This window comes from Octopus bimaculoides, chromosome 14 (genome assembly GCF_001194135.2).
Source record: "Octopus bimaculoides isolate UCB-OBI-ISO-001 chromosome 14, ASM119413v2, whole genome shotgun sequence".
In the NCBI taxonomy this organism is placed as follows: domain Eukaryota; kingdom Metazoa; phylum Mollusca; class Cephalopoda; order Octopoda; family Octopodidae; genus Octopus; species Octopus bimaculoides.
In genome coordinates this window covers 2,382,120-2,404,328 of record NC_068994.1, presented here as the reverse complement: position 1 = coordinate 2,404,328, position 22,209 = coordinate 2,382,120, and the positions used below count along the sequence as shown (strand labels likewise).

The window sequence follows — 22,209 nt, the reverse complement described above, 5'->3', positions numbered from 1 at the left end:
GTGTTTTCCCTGCTGCAACTCGCTATACGGCACCAGTTTTGAGTTGCATGTCTCCTCTAAGTGAAGAAGATTACCAAACCATTCAAGTTGGTGCTTCATGATCATGGACATGATACTCATCGTTTTCACCAACTGCAATACTTTCATATCATGTACAAGATCTTCAGTGTATTACGCAAACATTGCCGGTAGAATCACATGACATTTCACACGTACGCGCACACACACAGACACATACATATAAGTATATATTATATATGCATATGTATATAGATATATATATTTATAAGTATACATACATGTATATATATATATATACACACACACATATATACATACATATTCATACATATATGTGTACACACACACACATAAATACATAATAAACATCTATACATACACAACACACATATATGTATGTTTGTATACAAGCATATATATATAAAGATATTATATAGATACACATGCATATTATATATATGCAGTGTATATACATATATATTTATACACCTAACCCCACTATTTACTGACTTATATATATATATATATATATATATATATACACATATATATTTATACACCTACACATGCACATTTACATTTGCATACATGCATACACACATCTACACTTACAAATCTGCATAGATGTGTGTGTATATATATATATATATATATATATATATATATATATATATATATATATATATATATATATATATATAAGCTTTGTTCTGTGAACTGCAGATAGAAATTATATATTCCATTATTTGCTAAGATATTGAAAATGACAATGGTTTATTCTAGAATCAGTGTGAATGGTAAGTGAAAGAGAGAGAGAGAGAGAGAGACCGTGGATGTCAGAAATCGAAGCATATTTCATGCTTAATGAAGCCTAGATCAAGTTCAGCTGACAGCATATGACTACTATTTATGTTCATTAGGAGACAGCTGAAAGCTCTCTCAGTGTTTGTTTTCTTCTTTGCCTCACTGTGTGTGCATGCGTGTGTGTGTGTGTGTGTGTGTGTGTGTGTGTATGCATATACATACTTATACATATATATATATATATAAACTATATAAGCAAGCTGGGGAAGATACACTGGTTTGTGATCTATGAATGTGTGTGTGTGTATGAACATGTGCGTGATGGAGTGAGAGAAACAAACTACTACAAAAATAAATATATCAACTAACCAAGCAAGAGAGAGATATGCTTAGCATTTAGAGAGGGGGGAGGGAGAGAGACTACGGACATGTGTCTCCCACAACCATCATCACTGTAAGCTGCAGCAGTTGAGAGCTGGCTACTAAGGTAGTCAGCTACAACAAAGTGTAATAATGATTTTCAAGGACAGGCGTGTGTACGTTCATTGATGCAGTGTGGCAGTGAAAAGTGTTCTGTAGTTGCAGTCACGAGACACTTTAGATTCATTGAGAATTTTCACAGCAATATGATGATAGCTTTCCACTTGGCAAACGTTAAGATTTCAAATCTTGAATATAATTACTAACATTTATATCAATATTTTTCCTCCTCCTCCTCCTCCTCATCATCACCATCATCGCCGCCACCATCATCATCATCATAAGCAGCAGCAGCAGTGTATTTTTGCTTTTGTAGGAAGAGAGACTATGCAAGAAACTCGCTCTCTACCCACCCAATGCAAAAATTTTCATTTGTAGTAGTTTCAGAGCATTCTGCTAAGGTAGTTACTTCTAGGGAATCTATTCTCAAACCCATACAACTTATGCCAGCATGGTAAAAGCAGACATCAAGATAGTGATGATGGTGACGATGTGGTATTGACGATTGAATATTGTAGTTAGAGAAAGTATGAGAGTAGCAGCAGATCACTTTATTTTCAGCAAAACCTATTGCACAGGAATAACTGCGTACTTATATATTCAAACTTAAATGTGTTTAATATTGATTTCTAACATAGGTACAAGATTGCAAATGTGGGAGGATGGGTATAATTAAATCAACTTCAGTACTAAACTGATACTTATATGATTGTGCATGTATGGATGGAAAGCAAAGTTTGTCTCAGCAAGATTTGAAACCAGAATATAAAAGTACACGATGAAATGCAGCAAGGCACTTTACCAATTTTGCCAATTTGTAATGGTGACCTACCTTTTGTAGTAACGAGATTGGCTTAGAAACAGATTAGATTGTTGTTGTTTAGCCCCAGTCCAGCAGACCTGTGATCAAAGGTATTCCAGCCAGAATCATCTCACTTTTTTTTTCTGGACAACATATCAAGAATTCAACATGTCTTGGTTTAAGACAGAATGATGTCATTAAGAGATAAGTAAATTGACTTGGAGAGGTTCTCTTACTGCAGCACTTGGCCAGATGGTCTTCATTTTTTTATTTCAAAATCTTCTGTACTTGAGTCAGTAAGAGTAATAATTTCTGGTTTTAATTCAACCTCATTTATTTTTAGTAAAAGGGTTTTGTATTGGGTCATCCCATAAATAATGCGGGTTTTTTCAATTGCATGAACTAAAAGTCAGAGGGGGAATGGGATAAACTATCTGCATCAACATTCTTTATTCTTAGTGAAAGTTTTGAAGAGTGCAGTTCGATTTTAACAGTTATTTTTTTCAAAGCTATAACAGAAGTGACAAAGGAGTATATTTGGCATATTTTGCTTTATGAGTTCAGTAAAGGCAACAACGCAATGGAAAGTGCAAGGAATAATAATGTAGCATATGGGGATTGGACAATAAGCATAAGCTAGTGTCATCAGTGGTTCCAGAAATTTCAAACTGGAAACTACAGCCTCGATGATGAGCCTTGTTCCAGGAGATCTGTAGAGCTTAATGAGGATGTCCTGCAAACCCTGGTGGAACAAAATCCCATCGTAACTGTTAAGGAACTAGCAGAGAAGCTTGGATTTGGTCATTCAACCATTCATTGACACCTTTGTGCCATCGGAAAAATCAGCAAATTGGGTCAATGGGTTCCTCACAAACTTTCTGAGTCTAATCATGTGCAGAGAGTGAATGTGAGCTTTTCTTTGCAGTCATGTCTCACGAATGAACCTTTTTTTGGACCAAATAATAACTGGTGGCGAGAAATGGGTTCTCTATAAAAATGTCAAGCACCAAAGTCAGTGGATAGAGAAAGAGAAACGCCAAAATAAAGAAGAGGGGTCTTGCAAGTCTACCATATAGATGGAAGAGCATTGTAGAAAATGAAGGAGAGTATATTTTAGATGAAAAAAGAACCTTGTTTATCTTAATTTTCAAAAACTAAAAGAAGTATAAAAAAAAAACGTATTATTTATTGGATGACCCAATAGCTTTAAAAGAATTTATATTAACTTATCCTTTCAAAACTTGGCTGATGTATGTAATTTAGGTAACACTTAGTAAAACCACAGACTAATTATATCACACAAGTTGAAATACTTTAAATATATAGTTTATCAAGTCAGCAAACAATGAATTGGGAAACCTCTACTCATCTATTTATTTATTGGTGTAAACTGGTGTGTTAAATTGGTTCTTTTTTTTTTTAATGCCAAATATGTAACCTAGTGATGTGAGAAATAGAAGTTGAAAAAATTAGTACTGGATTTGATAAGGGTTAGAAGTGATGCCTCAGCATGGCCACTGTTCAATGACTAAACCCTATAAAAGAAAAAATGGGTCAATATTATCTATAACTAAAGGTGGTGGAGCTGATAGAACAGTAAATCTGTAATCAATATTGCTTTCAATATTTACATTGTGGTCTCCTACTTCTAAGTTCAAATCTTGTCAGTGTGTTTTGCTTTTTGCTTTTCCATAGTCAATAAAATAAGCTCATGTAAATATAATGGGCCTTGAACCTAGTCTCAAAAAGATATATTAGCTATAAACTGAAATGCTTATCAAATTAAGTACTGAAAAAATGTTTATAAATAATCTATATAAAATATTAGATTGTCACAAACAGATTGTGACTACACAAAGATTATTTATATGGAAATTTATAGATTATTTTACTTGTTTAAAATTTCATTCTATATGTGTGATACAATAGAATTAGAGTATGCTATTAATTTTACAAGCAGACACCTGGTAGGGTGTGGCTTATTCTGTAGTGAAATTTATGATAAAAGAAAGAAATCAATAAGATGACTCTTGAAATGTTTTATCCCTTAAAATTTTGAATCATCTTTCATAAATGTTATTTATTTTACAACCACAGTATTAACACTACTCATGATTTTATCTATATTTTTTTTACTACAGTCTATGATCTACAAATACAATGCTTTAAAGAAATGCTAACCATAGAATGAAATCAAAGCCACAACATTTATAGTATTCATAAGACAACAGCAACTGACTGACAAACAATGAAATCAAGTCAAAGACATAATTAAATTTTAAATATATACGTTTGAGTATTATGCTCTTAACAGCTTTGACTGTGGAATGAAATCAAAGGCATTATTGAAATCTTTAACATAATTAGTTCACTATAAATGTTCTCTTTTTCTTGAACTTTTGATGGTATGTTCACATCTGTTGGGCAGCTGACCTCTTCAATAGTGCATAACTTTTGTTCCCTGTCCCACAAAACTGACCTTTTGCCTCTGCCACCATCTCTTCATCTTCATAGATTCTGTTGGTGTTGTGGTTGATGTGGAAATTATCAGTGGTGGTTAGTATCTTTCTTATTTTGATGTCTAGGCTGTGGATCTCATTAAATGCCCAATTGGTACTAGCATTGGCATCACAAAAGCTTTGAGATTTGGTCTTAGGCAATTCAGCACTGAATTACATATTCTTCAGAGTCAACTGAAGTTGCTCTGGCTTTACTCACAGCGCCAATGTCTGCAACACTTTCATCAATTAATGGAGACAAGATAGGAAAGCCATTCACGTTCTCTATCTGATCAACAATTTTTCCTTGGTTGACAAGCATTTGTTTTGCTCAGACTTACATAAATAGTAATACGCTTAGATTCTGGAAATTTTCACAACAATAATTCATGCTTGATTGTAATTTCATTAGGAAAAATAAAACACAGTTAACTTTAATTTGTATTTTATTACAAAAGAATTAAATAGGAAAGACACCACAGGTAATATCTTGCTGTTCATATTAGGACACATGAAAACCTGACTAATACATAATTATGGTCTTTTTTTTTATGTCACACTATTATAATTCAACTGAACATTACAGACTATATCCAGTGCAATATTTTTACAGTGTTCGAGTCTTGATTAAGTAAATTTGATATGAAAATATTTAAATATAAATGAATGATAGTAGCTTAAGAATTATTTGAGTGAATCTCAAATTTCAGGCAAGAGATCATTTGAAAAAAAAGAAAAAAAACCCATCATAAGCAGAATCTGTATAAAATAAGATTTAAAAATGTGAATATATAAATTGAGCTAATACATTTAAATTACTTTGAATCCTTATAAAAGAAAAGAAAAAAAAACACAACATTCAATGTCGGCTACATTTGATTAGCAATAAGTTGAATGTATTTCCTATTGCAGTAAACATATCAAAAAAAATTTAGAAGTTTTACAGAAAATATGTTTATTGTTTAGGAAAAAAAAAAACTCCAGCAAAAACATAAGAATGTCAATTAATATAAAGTAAATAAAATTTATGAATGATTATCCAAGTTGGAATTCTTTTTCATTGTTAAATATTGAGTGTTCATAAACAAATTTTTCTCTGAAATACAAATGGACTGGTATATAAAATTGCCAAGTTATCATGGACATTAATCCATTGTTTTATTTATAACATGAAGCATCACACATGAAAACAAAAACTAGAATTTCACTTAGTTTTACTGTTTTGTGTCTGTTATTGAAAATTTAAGCATTCTATTTAGTCAATAACTGAAAGCTTCAAATTTTTCTGGGAATTGCATATTCCAAAATAAATTAGATATAGTAGAGCAAATAATGTTCAAGAGCTTGTATTTCACTGGATGAATTTTGTAAAGCAGACAAAAAAAAATCAGAGTAGACTACCATTACTTGGCTTTTATCTCATGTAACACAAATCATTGCTGGAGGAAGATATGTTCAATCAATCAGTTGAGTATCATCTGCACCAGAGGTCAGCTCGAAGCAACTTATCACTTCTCTCTGTTGTAGTTTTTATAATTGTGTTACATTTTATTGGCATTCTGACCTAATTCTTGTTCTTTCATATATGTATATCAGTCTTTGCTTCTTTTTTTTTTTTGTTACTCTATTTCTTTCCTTTTGAAATAATTTTCATTATGGAACACTCTCCTCTGATAATCTAAAAGAGCTGTATTTCCTTTGAAGTTATATAAATATGAACTGCTTTAGATCTCAACATTTGAAATGCATTCCATTTTTCTCTCATTTTATACAACTCAGTTACCTGAATACTCAACTCCAAATAATTCAATGGTTTACCAAATCTTTATTACGTAAAAAGGGGTTTAAAAACCTTACAAAAAACTAGTCAGATGTAGCAGTCTTTAAGTCCGTTTCTTTTTCATTTAATGTAAAGTATCAAGAGTATTTTGAATTCTCGTTTTTGTTTAATGAATTGATTACAAATTTATTCTAACCCAAGTGCTATGTTGGTCACATTGATGTTACTTCTCTCCATATTCTTAGATATACCAGTATTTGCATTTTCTTTTCTTGATGAAATATTTTGCCTTTACCATTAGTGTATTTAAAATTAATAATTATGTAACTTTCCCCAGTCATAAATATTTTCATTTACAAATTTCAGAGGTTTATTGATATCTCTTCCTCTAATGTTTATACCATTCCATTACTAGCTTTAAAAGGAGCTTTGGCATGTGTATCATATAACATGCCAAAGTTATGAAGTCTGGGTATTCCACTGGTTTAGGTTTTTTAAGATCATATATTAGCCTTCATCATTCCTTTTTAACATGTGTCTGATATGAAAGTGTTATTTAACAGAACTATAATTTTCATTAATACTGAAACCTTTTAATCCGATGTTGTCTATCCATCTTTACCAAATGAATTTTCTACTTTCATTGTGTATTGAACATTTTCTCCAGAGTCCTTCATAACAAAGCTTTACATGTTGTTTAAAAGATTTACTGATTTTTATAAAGTGAATCAAACATTTGAAAATACATTTAATATATTTGAAACATAAATTTACCACAGTTTACTGTGTAATTGGAATTCTTTGGAGTAAATATTGTCAATTCCATCAAGACCTTTGACTCTCTTGGGTAGGAAACATGTTCTGAAATCATATAAAAAAAAGTGTGGGGTAGCAATTATCTCAGTTCAAACATGTACTAAACGGAATTAAAATATACTATGATTTTATCACATGCTAAGAAACAAATCATATATAATAGTAATTCCTTCATTGAGTGACATGCAGATTAACAATGTGCCACTTTATGACATTTAAATTATAGATTTTGGAGTTTTACTTGCTTCACAAGATTCAATCTGAGATTGTGTGGTGAAACTGAAACAGTCACATAGTGGAAGAGTAATTTTTAACCTTTTAAGAACACAAAATCTGTTATATTCATTTCTTAATAATACTGTCTACAATGAAGGGTCAAGAAGTTTTATAATACCTCTGCAATCTGGTCACTGACACTAAGTATGTCAGTGACCAGGTTGCTAAAGTGCAATGAAACTTCTTGACACTTCGTAGAAAACAGTATTTTAAGAAATAAATGGAGAATGTAACAATTTTTTGCCAAATTATAGATGTTATGAGAACTTGTGTGAATTAAGAATGTTTTGTGAACTTATACATATATATTATGCTAATAATAAGCGATTTATTATAGATATAACAAAAAGTGGATGTTAACAAATTTAAGTTTTGATAGAATTGATTGCTCATTATTATTACTATAAAGCAGCAGGTCTAGACATAATTGATTAGAAAGTTTTGCTATCCATCGAGATGTAGTAAAAGTTAAGCTGAGAACAGGTTCCATTTCTCCGAACATCCTCCAGTTTCGGAAAAAAAAGTGTAGTAAGCAAACTACAGACTTATTGCAGAAAAAGTAGTTTTATAACATTAAGATATTCATTATGCTTAATCAAAAATTAAATGTTAAAATATTTTATATTTGTCAATTACACCTTCAGAATATATTTATATAACTTTGTTATCTTTATAATAATTAATTTTCTTACACATTATATGTTTAGCACACTTTCTTTAATTTACTCATTTCTGAATCTTAACCCTTATTTCAGATTAGACTTTACTTAGATTATATCTGCTCTCATGCTTGTATAATATTTTCATTCAGTTCTAATGATCCGTTCCTTTTATTTGTTTCCTTTTCAAATTTTTGTGCACATATCCAACCACCAAAAAAGTAGGCACTGCTTTTATTATCTTTGTTTGCTTTATTGATTACATGAGTGTCTGTTTAGAATGACAGTAAAAATCAATGATTACTCTGCAAAATAGAAAGTTCTTTTCCTTTTTGTTCTTTTAATAAAGTTATTTTGAAAAGAGCTCAGCTCTGTTCAACGTGTCTTTTATTTAGTCAGCTATGGGTTACACAGTAAATTAAACCAGTCACAAGAAAAATGAAATACAACATATTATAGATACTGGGGTCTATAACAGTATTGGTCTTTATGGCTGCTGTCATTTACTCCCAGTTCAACTCTATCTGAGCAAAGGTGTGATCAGAAGCATTCTAGCTGTGATCATCTGATCTTTTCTGAAAGACCTGGAGACTATTTCTAGCTTGTAGAGCAACTCCAAAGAAGATCCCTCACAGTGGTAATAATAGTTAGTGATGGTGTCTACAATAATTGTTTAGGTGCAGGAGTGGCTGTGTGGTAAGTAGCTTGCTTACCAACCACATGGTTCCGGGTTCAGTCCCACTGCATGGCATCTTGGGCAAGTGTCTTCTACTATAGCTTCGGGCCGATCAAAGCCTTATGAGTGGATTTGGTAGAGTGGATTTATGACACTGCTGCTCATAAATATGGAAGTTGTAAAAGGAGTAGGCAGAGCTAAAAACACTCTATAAATATTACATTTATTCAAACTCTGTCAAGAACATGCATACATACATGGCATGCACATAGATTTATATAAAATGGACACAAAATTATTCACCTGTAATAATTAGGAGATGTATTTTTCTTTGAAAGAAGGTTCAATATTTGTTGGTATCCAGACAATTTAGAGTGAAAATTTCAACTTTCTTTGATATATTGATATATTGACTGTATCATGTCTTGTAAAACAATTGGTTCATTTCTGTTTTAGAATAGAATGGAGGCATTTTTTCTTTCTTTCAGTTGAATCACTTTTACATATAATACACTTCAAAAAACAATACTAGTCATTAATATTCTTGAATTATTGTTACTAGTTCAAGGTTAGCCCTGACTGAGTACAGTTATGGATGTTTTGCTTACACATATAATCATACATATTTTCGGTAAGCTGTAGTTTTACATCATTGCTGTTAATCATTACGGTCCTTATCAGTGAAAGTGATTTTAATGCCAAAATTTTACTGTTATGGATTTTCAAACAACTTTCTTGCAACTGAAATTGATATCAAGGCAGACCTGTCCACTGTGTTCAACAGCATTATTACTGACCATGGCATAAATAATAAAACTATTGGAGCCAACATTTTAAGAAATAGTAACTTTCATTTTTTTTAGATTTAAGTGTAAAAAATAATTACAATAACTTTAAAAAATTTACTTTCTGTATCTATGTTTATTTTCTATTTATGTAATTACGTATTTAATACATTTTATTTTTATTCATTGAATTTCATTTACAGTAACTTTCAAATAAAATTCATTTATTGGAACAAAAATAACATATTTATACAACAGCTTTGTTGCTTTTAAAACAACATTACAAGGGAGATTTTGAAATCACAGGGTATTTATAATTCTCACAGTCAACAAAGATCAAAACAATTTAAAACATTGTTTGAGTTAAATAGTTTTCTTTTTCGCTTTTACCATTTTCAATCTTGATATGTTTTTTTTTTTTAGAACTGAATGAACAAAGCCTTAAACACTATTTACTGACACAATTATAAATACAGCTAATTACACTTTCAATACATTATTTACATTATTTGACAGATATTTGTTCTCATCTTGTTTGTTGTTAACAACCTTTCGGCTGATATACCCTCCAACCTTCATCAGGTGTCTTGGGGAATTTTTGAACCTGGGTTCTCATTCCTAAGGCATTTTTCGATGCTATTATTATTATTATTATTATTCAGGTCACTGCCTGGAATCAAACTCGGAATCTTGGGGTTAGTAGCCCACGCTCTTAACCCCTATGCCATATGCCCGTGGGCAAGATGAGGACAAATATCCGTCTAATGTACATAATTCCTCATCTCTTAAATATAGAACTGTACACTTTCAATGTTTATCTTGGCTACTGAATTATCAAAGGATTTATTGTTAGCCTACTGAAAATATGAAGTAACATTAAGTATATTTCTGTTACATTTTACTCTAAATGTATAATTCACATTAAACCTTTAATTATCATAAAAAATACTTTGAACAAAACATCTTTTTATAATCAGAGGGAAATAAAATAAGAATGCTAAATATTAAATAAAATTATATGTGTAATAAGTAATTCCATATTGATCATTAAAGAATTTTTCTTATGGTGAAAATGCAAGGCAGCAAATACAAGAGAACAATAAAGATTTCGCTGCTTTGTATTCAACACAATACAGCTGACACTTGTTATCCTCCCACCTCTCAGCTCTATCAATATAAAGTACACTCCATTCATTTCCCTTCCCAGTTGCTTAAAGCTTCTTGCTTTCTATAGAAGAAAAAAAAACAAAAAAAACACTACCACCACTTAAAAAAAAATACCCCTATCCTAATCAGATGTGCACACACACACACACAAAATGTTTCCCACTGATATATATACATATATAGATAACATAAATAAAATGAATTATGACAAAATGCGCACTTTTGTGACAAAATTAATTCCACCTGGTTAGAAGAAGAGGATTGAAAAATCTAATTGTACTGCTTTGTGTGACTACTCAGTTGTACTGTTATAGTAGTGTGTCACAATGTATTTATGTCAATATAGCACGGCTGTCTGCCTGCTGCTGTATTTATGTTTGTTACTGCGTTCCTGATACTTCAGCTTTCTTTGTTAGTATGGGCTGTGGGAGGCTGGAAAGAACTTATTGTTTTGTGTTTCTTTTGTCAACATGCTTTGTGTGTTGAACGACAAAGAAGTCTATGTCAAGAGATCCAGTCCATTCAAACATTTTTTTTCTACATATCATTATGTTTTATAACTATCTAGCTACCAATATATATACACAGATATATACAAACACTGCACATAACTGAATAAATACTTAGTTATTTGTCTCAATTATTGATTTTATTTTAGTAGTAAACTAGAGTGTAAGTGACCATGTAATATTAGCTGTACAACAAAAAAAAAACCCTCAATACCTAATAATAATAATTATGAAAATAATAATTAAGCTAAAGCAGAGAAACCAGTGTGTGTTTTTAATAGCTACCATGATTTTATTAATGTGCAATTATAGAACAGTAATTTCTTCAGAAATATTTTTAATCAAAATTTTCAAATATTGTCATAAAAATTAGATTAATATCAGTGTTTCTTTATTTCAGATAAAACTTTATAGTGGACAAAAATAATATTTCTTAGAATAGTAAGACATATAAAAGTGGAAATTAAACTTTGTTTTTACTATTTTCTGAGGATCACCATGTAATTCCATTGTGATGTTAAGTTTTAACAATGCATCTGTTTATGAGTTTATTTATTGTTTATATCTGGCACATAAAATATAGCCAGAGTGGAAAATCAAGCTACAGAAGTTTGTATCATCAAATATTACTACACTATTAGTATTTGAAGCTCAATATTTATATCCTGCCATCTATCATGTGGGTCACTGGTTTCTAACATCAATCAAGGAATAAATGGACTTTACTCATTAACCATCATTCAATTGCTGATTGACACATAATTATCAAGCAGTTTTATGGAACCACATCACCAGATTTGTTACAAATTCTTTTGTGATAGTTTGTCATAGAGACAAACACCAGCATAAAATATATTTTGGGATCTTATAACAATTGGTACCAGTTTAGAGACACAAGTAACTATAACCCTTTTCTTTTCAAAGTAATTTCTCATAGCATGTTTATTTCCTTATTTGAGAGAGAGAGAGGTTGGGGAGAGAATGACTATAATCCTAAATGTTTCTTTATATTGATAATCTTGTTTAATACTTGAAAAGAAAAATAACAATGATATTTCTATTGAACTATAAAATTATTTCTTTTTAGATTTATAATTATATTGAAAATCAAATTAAATACTACATAAATATTTAAGCACTTCACTGATAAACTTTTTAATATAGACAGAAAATATTTAAAAAGCCACGAAATTACAATCTTTTAGAAGCTAATTAATTCAATCAGTACTTGCTGTTCATATTAATTTGCTTTCTGTTTACAAGCAATGAGTGTTTGCTACACGTCATTCCCAATGTAAATATGCTATCCCTTTTCCTGTATCATGTTTATCATAACCCTTTATTTACAGGAGAAAAACACATTCTATTTTGTTGTTGTTGCTGCTGCTTAGCTTCAGGTTCATTCTGATTGAGTAGGCATATAATCTAAGGCAGTCCAACCATGACTGTCTCACCTTGTCAGTTGTATCTTAGAGTACATTATCTCATGTAACCTTTCCTTTTTTAAGGTGATAGAGTATGATTTCCAGCAAATTGAGCAATTATCTAGCGGCTCTCTTGTTGGCTCATATTAGCATTACTGTGAAAAGGCTCTTAACAGCAGTTTCATCAGAGAATACATAAGTGATTACTTTTTTTTTTCTATTATTTAGAATTTGGGAGATATAGAGTCATAATATTTATTTCTATATTTGTTTTTAACTTAAGAATAATTAAGGTATATATTTTAATACATACCTATTTTCTAATTACTTGATTAGATTATAGGCTCATAGTTAATTATTTTGCTGATTGTCACAATGAAATATTTAATAATGTGGAGATTCATGCAATTTTTTGAGAAGTATTATAGTAGTGTATGTAATTTAATTGTAAAATCTTTATGTTCCACTTAGTAATAATTGCTTTTCAGGAATGGCTGTGTGTAAGTAGCTTGCTTACCAACCACATAATTCCCAGTTCAGTCCCACTGCGTGGTACCTTGGGCAAGTGTCTTCTACTATAGCCTTGGGCCGAATAAAGCCTTATGAGTGGATTTGGTAGATGGAAACTGAAAGAAGCCCGTCGTATATATATATATATATATATGTATATATGTATGTGTGTGTTTATGTTTGTCCTCCTGCCCAACATTGCTTGACAACTGATGCTGGTGTGTTTACGTTCCCATAACTTAGCGTTCAGCAAAAAAGACAGATAAAATAAGTACTAGGCTTACAAAGAATAAGTCCTGGGGCCAATTTGCTTGACTAAAGGCAGTGCTCTAGCATGGCCACAGTCAAATTACCGAAACAAATAGAAGAATGACTCCATTTCTTTGATTTCTAATCTTTACTCCTGTGAATATATAAAGAAGTCTAACTAAATTTTTAACTCAATATTACAATCCTCAAGAAGTTATTTCACCAAGAAAATAATTCATAATTATGGAGACGTACTTGCATAGCAAGTGACCTGATCTGAGATTGCGTGCTGAAACAAAAACAATTGCAGTGTGGAAGGTGTTTATAAGCCATTTAAAAACACACAAAAACCATTAGATTCACTTCAACATTTAAATTTAATTTGCCAAAATATTTTTGTCATTTTGAGACTGCGACCTGTTCACTGACAAAATTCTGTGCTGCATTTGCAGCACAGAATTTTTTAAATGGCTTATAAACACCTTCCATGATGCAATAATTCATAAGCAGATAATAAATTCAAATAACATCAAAATCTCAACCTCACTCTTTATCAGTGTGAACATAAAACAAATAAATATATATGACTCAGAAATGATATTAAGACATTTATAACAAGATACAGATAAAATATTTTAAAGAATATATTTATCCATGTATAGTTAATAGAAAGATGAAATTAAACTTACCTCAAGATATATATTCATGTCGATAGGAATTTTCAATAAATGAGCTTAACTGTTCCATTATCCTGTATCAATTTTGTTGGTGCAACAGAAATTTAAAACAGTTATTTGATGCTAATATTTGCATGTCACCTTCTCTTACTCTTGACCATTCATTTTAAATATGATTATGTATTTGGCATGTAATTACTAAGATATAAATTGTTTTTATGAAATAATACCAAATGAGTGTTTTCTGATATAAGGAGGTGTGTGTGTGTGTGTGTGTGTGTATTGGGTGCTGAATTAAATATATTATGTTATTTTATTACATTCCTTTATATCCATTACAAGATCTCACTGGATCGAAATTTGCTTTCCATTCTTCTGCTGGTTGATGATATAAGTGTGTACTGGGGCGAATTTAGACATTTGTACTTCTTTACAAATCTGTAACTTTATGCTGATACAAGGAAACAATATTATGATACACCATATTCTTATAATGTGAATTTGGTTTAACAAGCAAACTGATGTACATAAAATTGTTTCAGTTAAAACCTTCTTATTTATAACAAAACTTCAACAAATAGAATGTGAATGGTGGACAAATATTTAAATTTGCTGCATCAAGAATACTTTCATTGTATTCTGGTACTTTTTACTAAAGAAAATATCATTTTTTTTTAATGTTATCTATGTATGAACATTATTTTTTTTTACAGAAATATTTCTGAAGTAGCAAGAACTTAATGAACCATGTCAAAAATAAGTTTTATTACAACTAAATTTACCCTTGTAGCTTATTAAAACATTTAGTTTGAGAAGTTTGAGTTAAGCTTTCTTTTTTAAAAGAGCACAAACATATAAACATTTACAAATACAAGTATACGCCCAACAAAATAGTTTCTCTTTTTTTTGGGACTTGGGGGAATTAATGTCACAATATCAATAAATACAAATAATTTTATTTTCCCCTTTTCTCAAAGGGGAAACTTGAAAAAGAAAGCTTGTAAAGAGTCCTCTTCAACGATAGTTCTTATTGAGATAAAAACAGTTTCAAGAAAACGTAACTCAGTGCAAAGGAATACTGAGATAACAGAAAATAAAACAATAAGCCTCAAGATATAAAAGTTTGTCTTTTAAAGTAGCTATCATTAAAGCTATTTTTTCTTTGATATGCCTAGTATATGGGTAAATTGTAGCAGACAGGAAATATTTACATTGTTTGACTTGTCATGGTTTTGAAATTAAAGTTCCACTCAAATATTATGCAACAAAATTTCCATTATGTTAATTAATAGACTGGGGGAAGATTGTTTTCATGATTGCTACATGTTTCAAGGATGTCTTTTGGTGGTGACTCTTATTCAAGGCTGCTGCTTAATGTATATTTCAGTCCCTGAAATGTACCAATGAAATGTTGTAAATTTCAAATCAAATTAAAATTTTATTGAAATACAAAGTCTGAATAGTTCAAGTTATAAAATAACAAAACATAAAAAAAAAATATTGGAAATTTTGCATTTCATATTAAATACATGATGTTATTTGAAAATAGCTAAACAGTAGTAAGAACCAATATTCACCCTCACAATCTATCCATCATGTTCTCACTCTTTTCCTCTCTTGTGCTGGTGCCATAATAAAATGCAATCTGTTAAGTGAGGTACCAGGGGATCCTTTCAATCTTGTAGAAGACATGGCAACTTCCCTAGTGCCAAGAGAAAATGCATCTTGTACACTCTGTAAAGTAGTTGGTGTTAAAAAAGGTATTTAACCATGGAAGACCCAGTCAACCTATGTCTGCATGGAAACGGAAATGTGTAACAATCATGATGATGATAGATATTTACAAGGGGATTATTAAATTACTTACTTGAAATTTCGAGTATTTCTTTATAAAGTTGAAATTTCCCACCCTTGGGTGTTGCCCTATTGAGTAGAGAGTGAACCAGATGGGGCGTTAGAAGGCAAAGTTGAATAATCTTCTACAGCATCATCATTAGAGTTTACTATAACTGGTTGGCTGCACTTCTGTCTAAAAATATAGCAAATAATTAGTAAGGAAAATAAACAATTCTAATCAAAGGAAATTGGAGAAAAATTTTAGTCAAATATGTTTGTAAAAAAAAAAAAAAAAAAAAATTATTTTGTAGCAATTAAAAAGTTTCTATCAAAAAACGGTTCTTACCAATGAAGGTTTGGGAAGAGTTCTGCTTTGAACTTTATATTTGTTCTGTAGCTGAGAATATTATCTGTAACGAAAACAAAACTATGTTAAAATATAACACATTGCACATTCACAAAAAATACAAAAGGAAATGTAAATGCTGAACTTTGAGATTATTTACTCTATAGCAACTGAAAACTGTATGCTAAAAGGTTTACATTAACTGTTCCTTAGATAAATAGACTATAGGGGTTCATCAGTTTGAACATTATATGAACTAATCTTGCTTTTAGATATTTTGTTTAGAAAGCTTGTTTTGCCTTAATTGAGCAAAACTAAGATAACAAACATTCCAATTATGACCATCTATTCCTTTTGTATATCTAGAATTATATTGTTCAAATAAGTCTTCAATTTTTTAAAGGCAGTGAGTGTTATTCGAGGGATGTGCGGCAGCTATTTTTGGCAAATTATGTGAGATATATGTATTAATTATCATTTTACAACTATAAAAATTTGTTCAGTCTAGATTGTATAGATTATTTTTTTTTAGTATCTAGTGCATATATTTACAATTTAAGGATGTGTTTCCTGAAAGTTTATCAAATATTTTTCAAATAGCTTCATGCAATTAAGCTTAGGATATTAAAGTAATTCCTAATAACAATTAAAACTTTGACAGACAGGTCTGAAGGGATTCTATCAAATGCTAGAGCTGAGATGAAGCAGATATATCTGATGTTAAGAAAATGAGATGGAAGGGAAACTCAGTCAGTTTCTTCACAACCAAAGAATATAGATTAAAAGTACCAGTTGCGTACTGGGGTCGATCTAATCGACTGGGCCCCTCTCCAAAAATTTTGGACCTTGTGCCTTGAGTAGAAAAGAATAATGGAAGGGAGCAACCTTGTTAATGAGGCTGATACCTTTACTGTGTACATACACCTGTCTATCTGAATAGCAGTTCCCTCGTTTGTGTCCCCTTGGGCTGGTTACTCTCTCTCTCTCCCACAAATTTACCAGCAACCTCTTGTAGTAACATATCCACCATGCTTCTACTTTTTGCAGTGTTGCTAACGGCAAGTGTACTGCAATCCTTTTGTATACACTCCCTCAAAAATATATTAATTTGCTTACAAATGAAGAACACTTGGCAAACTTCTTACTTTCAGCTTCCACCATGGCCACATAAAACCTTATGAGTAGCTTCTTTTATGGATATCTGATATTGCTTATTGCTTTTGCCTTTCCTTTAGTCTTTCCAAGCTTGGATATTGCCCAAACAATAGAAAAATCAAGGCTCGGAGAGTTCTGTAATGCAAATGACTCGGCTATTTGCAACAATAATATGAAGAAACTTACTTGCCACCTGATCACCTGCCAGGTAAAAATGCAAACCATATGACTTTATGAAATTTACAATGGTAATGTTTGAAAATATTTATTATATCACTGGAAAAGTAAACCAAAACAGATCTTATACTGGAGTAAAGATTGTTTGCCAACATAACATGGCAGTCCTGGTTTAGGATGAATGTTGCTGTAATTTAGACCCAGGAGACATCGTCTCCAGCTGGCTATACGATACAATCTGTGTCCTTATATTTTTGAACAAGGGAATCTAGCACCCCCACTCAGCTCAAAACAATATCTGTGTATCACGATTTCTAGGTTATTTCCCTTCAGCACCACAGAATAATTGTTTGGCTAGAGGTGCCGCTGCCAAATTCCTGTTCGAAATGTATAGTTTTCAAAGTGACAACTAGTCACTGAATATTTACAAATAGTAATTTTCTAATTTATAGATCTTATATTGTTATTTTGCAAGTAAATAATCCAATATTTTGCCATATTTAAAAATTGGGTAACAATTTTTTTCCATGTTCCTTGATTTGAACAATATGATTACAGAATTCCTTTTAGATTTGCATAAATAAAGCTAATATCTGATATTCTCATTGTCATTAATCTTACATCAAGGACTTTAGGAAATTCTTTAGTCTAAGTTCAGTCAAGTGCATGCCACAGGATTCTGCCATTTACATTCAATGTCTGAGAGCAAAAACTTCCAATTCATCAAAAGATGTCACTGGAACTTTTCAGACTCCACTCAAAATGTTTATGTCCCAGTCTATGCCACTTAGCTAATATTCAAAATACCTCTTGATATTTTATATTAAATAGTTTATTCTATAAATCACAAACAATAATTAACAAATTACATGATATTCAAACCGAATGAAATGTTTCTAAACCTAAAATAGTGTCATAAGCATCATATTTTGTAAAAATATAAATATAAAAAAAATCAACAACAAAATGTAGAAAGGATCATTATGTGTGAGACAAAATACAACAGAAAATTAATTTAATAATTTAACCTATTGAGGCAAGTGAAATCAAAATCGCTGACGTGGCCAATGACAGTACCACCTGATTGGCACTCATGCCAGTGGAACGTTAAAAGCACATCTGAGCGTGATTGTTGCCAGGGCCATGGAGTGGCTCCCGTGCCAGTGGCATGTAAAAAGCACCATTCGAGCGTAATTGTTGCCTTACTGGCACGTGAGAAACAACATTTGAGCGTGGTCGTTGCCAGTGCCACTGGACTGGCTTCCATGCAGGTAGCACGTAAAAAAAAACACCTATCGAGCATGGTTGTTGCCAGAACTACCTGACTGGCCCTTGTGCTAGTGGCATGTAAAAGCACCCACTACACTCTTGGAGTGATTGACATTAGGAAGGGCATCCAGTTGTAGAAACTTTGCCAGATCAGATTGAGCCTGGTGCAGCCTTCTGGCTCACCAGTCCTCAGTCAAACCATCCAACCCATGCCAGCATGGAAAGCAGACGTTAAATGACAACGACGATGGTGATGAATTAAAGATTCTCACTTTGCACAACATATAGATACTGGACATTTGCTGATTATGTAAACATGGAACAATTTATATATTTCTTTGTCCAGAATTTACAAAGAAAATGTTTTATCAGAAAAATATAAACACTTGAAAGATGTAAATAAACTTACATGTTTTGTGTTATGATTGACACTGCCACTTGAAATAAACCAGTTCATTGTAACAATTGCTGTTGCTGCTAGATCTCTGCTGCTGTAACAACAGCTTTACGATGATCAACCAGAGAGGAGCCTGCTACAACATTTCATTTGGTTGAATGTGTGTGTGTGAGAGAGAGAGAAAGAGAGAGAGATAGAGAGAGAGAGAAAGAGAGAGAGATAGAGAGAGAGAGAGAGAGAGAGAGAGAGAGAGAGTTACCCCTTGAATCATATGCTCTTGCTTTTCTTCATCTATCAGTATAAATGTTAAGTAGCTTGTAGAAAACAAAGTGAAGTACAGAGAATTTAAATGTAAGATAATGGAATTTTAAACTGACTTTGTTTAGAGAGGAAAGCAAATTTTGAAGGAAATAAAATATCATCAAAGGTCTCTTATATCCTATGTTTCGTGTAAAATTAAATATTTGCTATCAAAATGTAACTCTCATGTATTTCATAACTCTAACTAAATAATAGCAATAAAATTTGCCAGTGATCTCGAATTAATCACACAACAAAAAAATTGGCTTTATTGGAGCAACATAAACAGTTGAGTACTGAACTAAATGACTTTTGGGATTTATTTTGGTCTCTTCTTGTTCTAAGTTCAAATCCCAGGGTGGATTTTGTCTTTCATTTTCCTGAAGTGTATAAAATAAATACAGGTAATGTATTAAGTCTATTTTATTATAATTTCGCAGTCCTTGCATGAAATTTTTGTCTTTTTTTAGACAAATACTACCCTCAAGAGACTCATATGCTTAAAAGTGAATCTTTATAAATTCCCTGGGGGAGACATTTGTTTTAATTATTTGTTATATTATATTATATCTTTTTATATTATAATTATATTATATCATAATATTAATAAATTTTTAATATGTCAATCGTATTTCTCTATTTCCTTTAATATAGATTTTTTTCTCTACTATCTTGTGGTATTTAACTAAAGAACCAGTGAAATTTGGATGTTTTCCATCCCATTGAAGGAAATTGTTTTTTCCTTGGATTGATTTATATGTATATGTACACACATATAGCTAAGCACACACACACACACATATATATATATATATATATATATATATATATATACATACGTACACATACAGTGTTGTATTTAATGGAAAATAAAATTAACCATCAAATTCTGACATGTAGTCTTTATGGCAGAGAGGTTTTTAAGGACACTAAAGTTGCCTATCTTAAAAAAATCTAGTTGTCATGTCTCAGAATGTCTAATGAAAGCTATTTGTGAAGATAATTAAGAAAATAAAACTTAACGACATCAGTTTAAGAATGTTACAAATAATGTTTGCCTCCCTAAGACAGATAGAAGATAAACTATTATATGTTATGCATGTTTTAGATAGGTTTCCTGGTTTTCATCTTTTTTCAATGTACAATCTTCATTGTTTTTGTAGATATTGTTTCCTGAAATGTAAATGAGAAATATTCAATAGTAACCAATAAACAGAATTGGTTCAATAGCACAAATTGTAATCAATTTGTAGAGAAGTTATAAGAATGGAAAATAAATTCATTAAAAATATTGATCTCCTAACATAAATATAATTTCAGTACACTAAATACAAAATATTAATATAAAATTTAAAATGTTAATTATCAGCAGATAATAGTTTTTGTTTCTTATTATTTTCTTAATGATAAATATTCTAAAATTATTCAGTTGCCCAAAGCTTAATCCTTTTTAATCAATTATTTTAAATAATATCCAGTAAAGCATTGTTTTGTTAGGAGAACATGGAATGTGTCCTGTTTTACTGGAGCTGTTTCCCCCATTGCCTTTCTTTGAACTATGGTAGATTCTGAGCATTATACAACAAGAAACACTCTAGAACTATCTCTTCAAATGACAGTTGAGAGTTAAGCTTCTTTACCAGAGGCACAGTTCAATACCAGTGTGAGGATAACAAAAATTAAGATTTGGGTCAGACGTTGGCATGGTATTGATGCAGAGACTTAAAATTCCCAACATTATTATCTTCATATATTAATAGAGGAGCTATATTCTATAGTGGAAAATATTCTCTTCTCAACTAATTTGACATCCTTTTAAAACATAGATTATAAAATTCAATAAAATAGTTAATATTTGAATAAACATATGAATACTATAAAATATTAACAGCAATGTAAAAAAAGAATCTAACACTAATGGTAAATCTAAAATTAATATGCTGTTTAAAATTATACATTTAATTAGATAAACGATCAGAACTATTTTGATTTTGATGTTACTAGTTACCTGACATCTCTGGTATTTCTTCATAATGTTTCATATTCCCTACACTATGTCCATGTTCATTATTTTGCTGGGAAGACAGCGTTCCTGTTTGATATGTTGATGTCAGACTACTTACTTCAACAGCATCATCATTCGAAGTCACCACAACTGGCTGACTGTACTTCTGTATAATGAAAGTAAAAGAAATTAAAAAGCATTGGATATTTACTCTTAGCATTAAGTTTTTAAAAACAAACATGAAATTAATAATATAAACAATTACACCAACTAATTTTTTTACTTCAAACTTAAGTCACAGATGTAAAATATCTTACGACTTACTTGGGTAGGCTTTGGTAAAGTTCTTGACTGAACTGAAGATTCATATTTGTTCCGCAGCTGACCTTCTGCATAACATTCACTCTTGGATCTCTCAGAATAGATATTCCTTTTCACCATCTCTTCCGGATTCCTTGACATAGCAACAGAAGTGTTAGTCTGGTACAACAATTGTTTCATCTCTGCTCTACCTTGGTATGCTGTAGTCTTTGTTGCAGCAGCTGCTGTGTTATCTCTGTGTTTAATGCATTTCATAATACACAGTGTTAT

At 31.1% G+C, this 22,209-nt stretch overlaps 1 long non-coding RNA gene across 3 annotated transcripts; it reads right to left on the bottom strand.

The window, feature by feature from the left end:
- Window positions 1-5,033: 5,033 nt before the first annotated feature.
- Window positions 5,034-22,203, bottom strand: LOC106877099 (uncharacterized). 3 transcript variants are annotated; one of them, XR_008265514.1, is made up of 9 exons: window positions 21,943-22,203; window positions 21,622-21,784; window positions 19,326-20,786; window positions 16,316-16,379; window positions 16,001-16,162; window positions 15,711-15,867; window positions 14,146-15,523; window positions 9,116-9,259; window positions 5,034-7,246 (listed from the first exon to the last, which is right to left on the bottom strand). It is a non-coding gene; the product is annotated as an uncharacterized LOC106877099 (long non-coding RNA). The 3 variants fall into 3 exon arrangements; XR_001410334.2 differs by lacking the exon at window positions 15,711-15,867; XR_008265513.1 differs by lacking the exons at window positions 9,116-9,259; window positions 15,711-15,867.
- Between the last annotated feature and the right edge of the window lie 6 nt (window positions 22,204-22,209).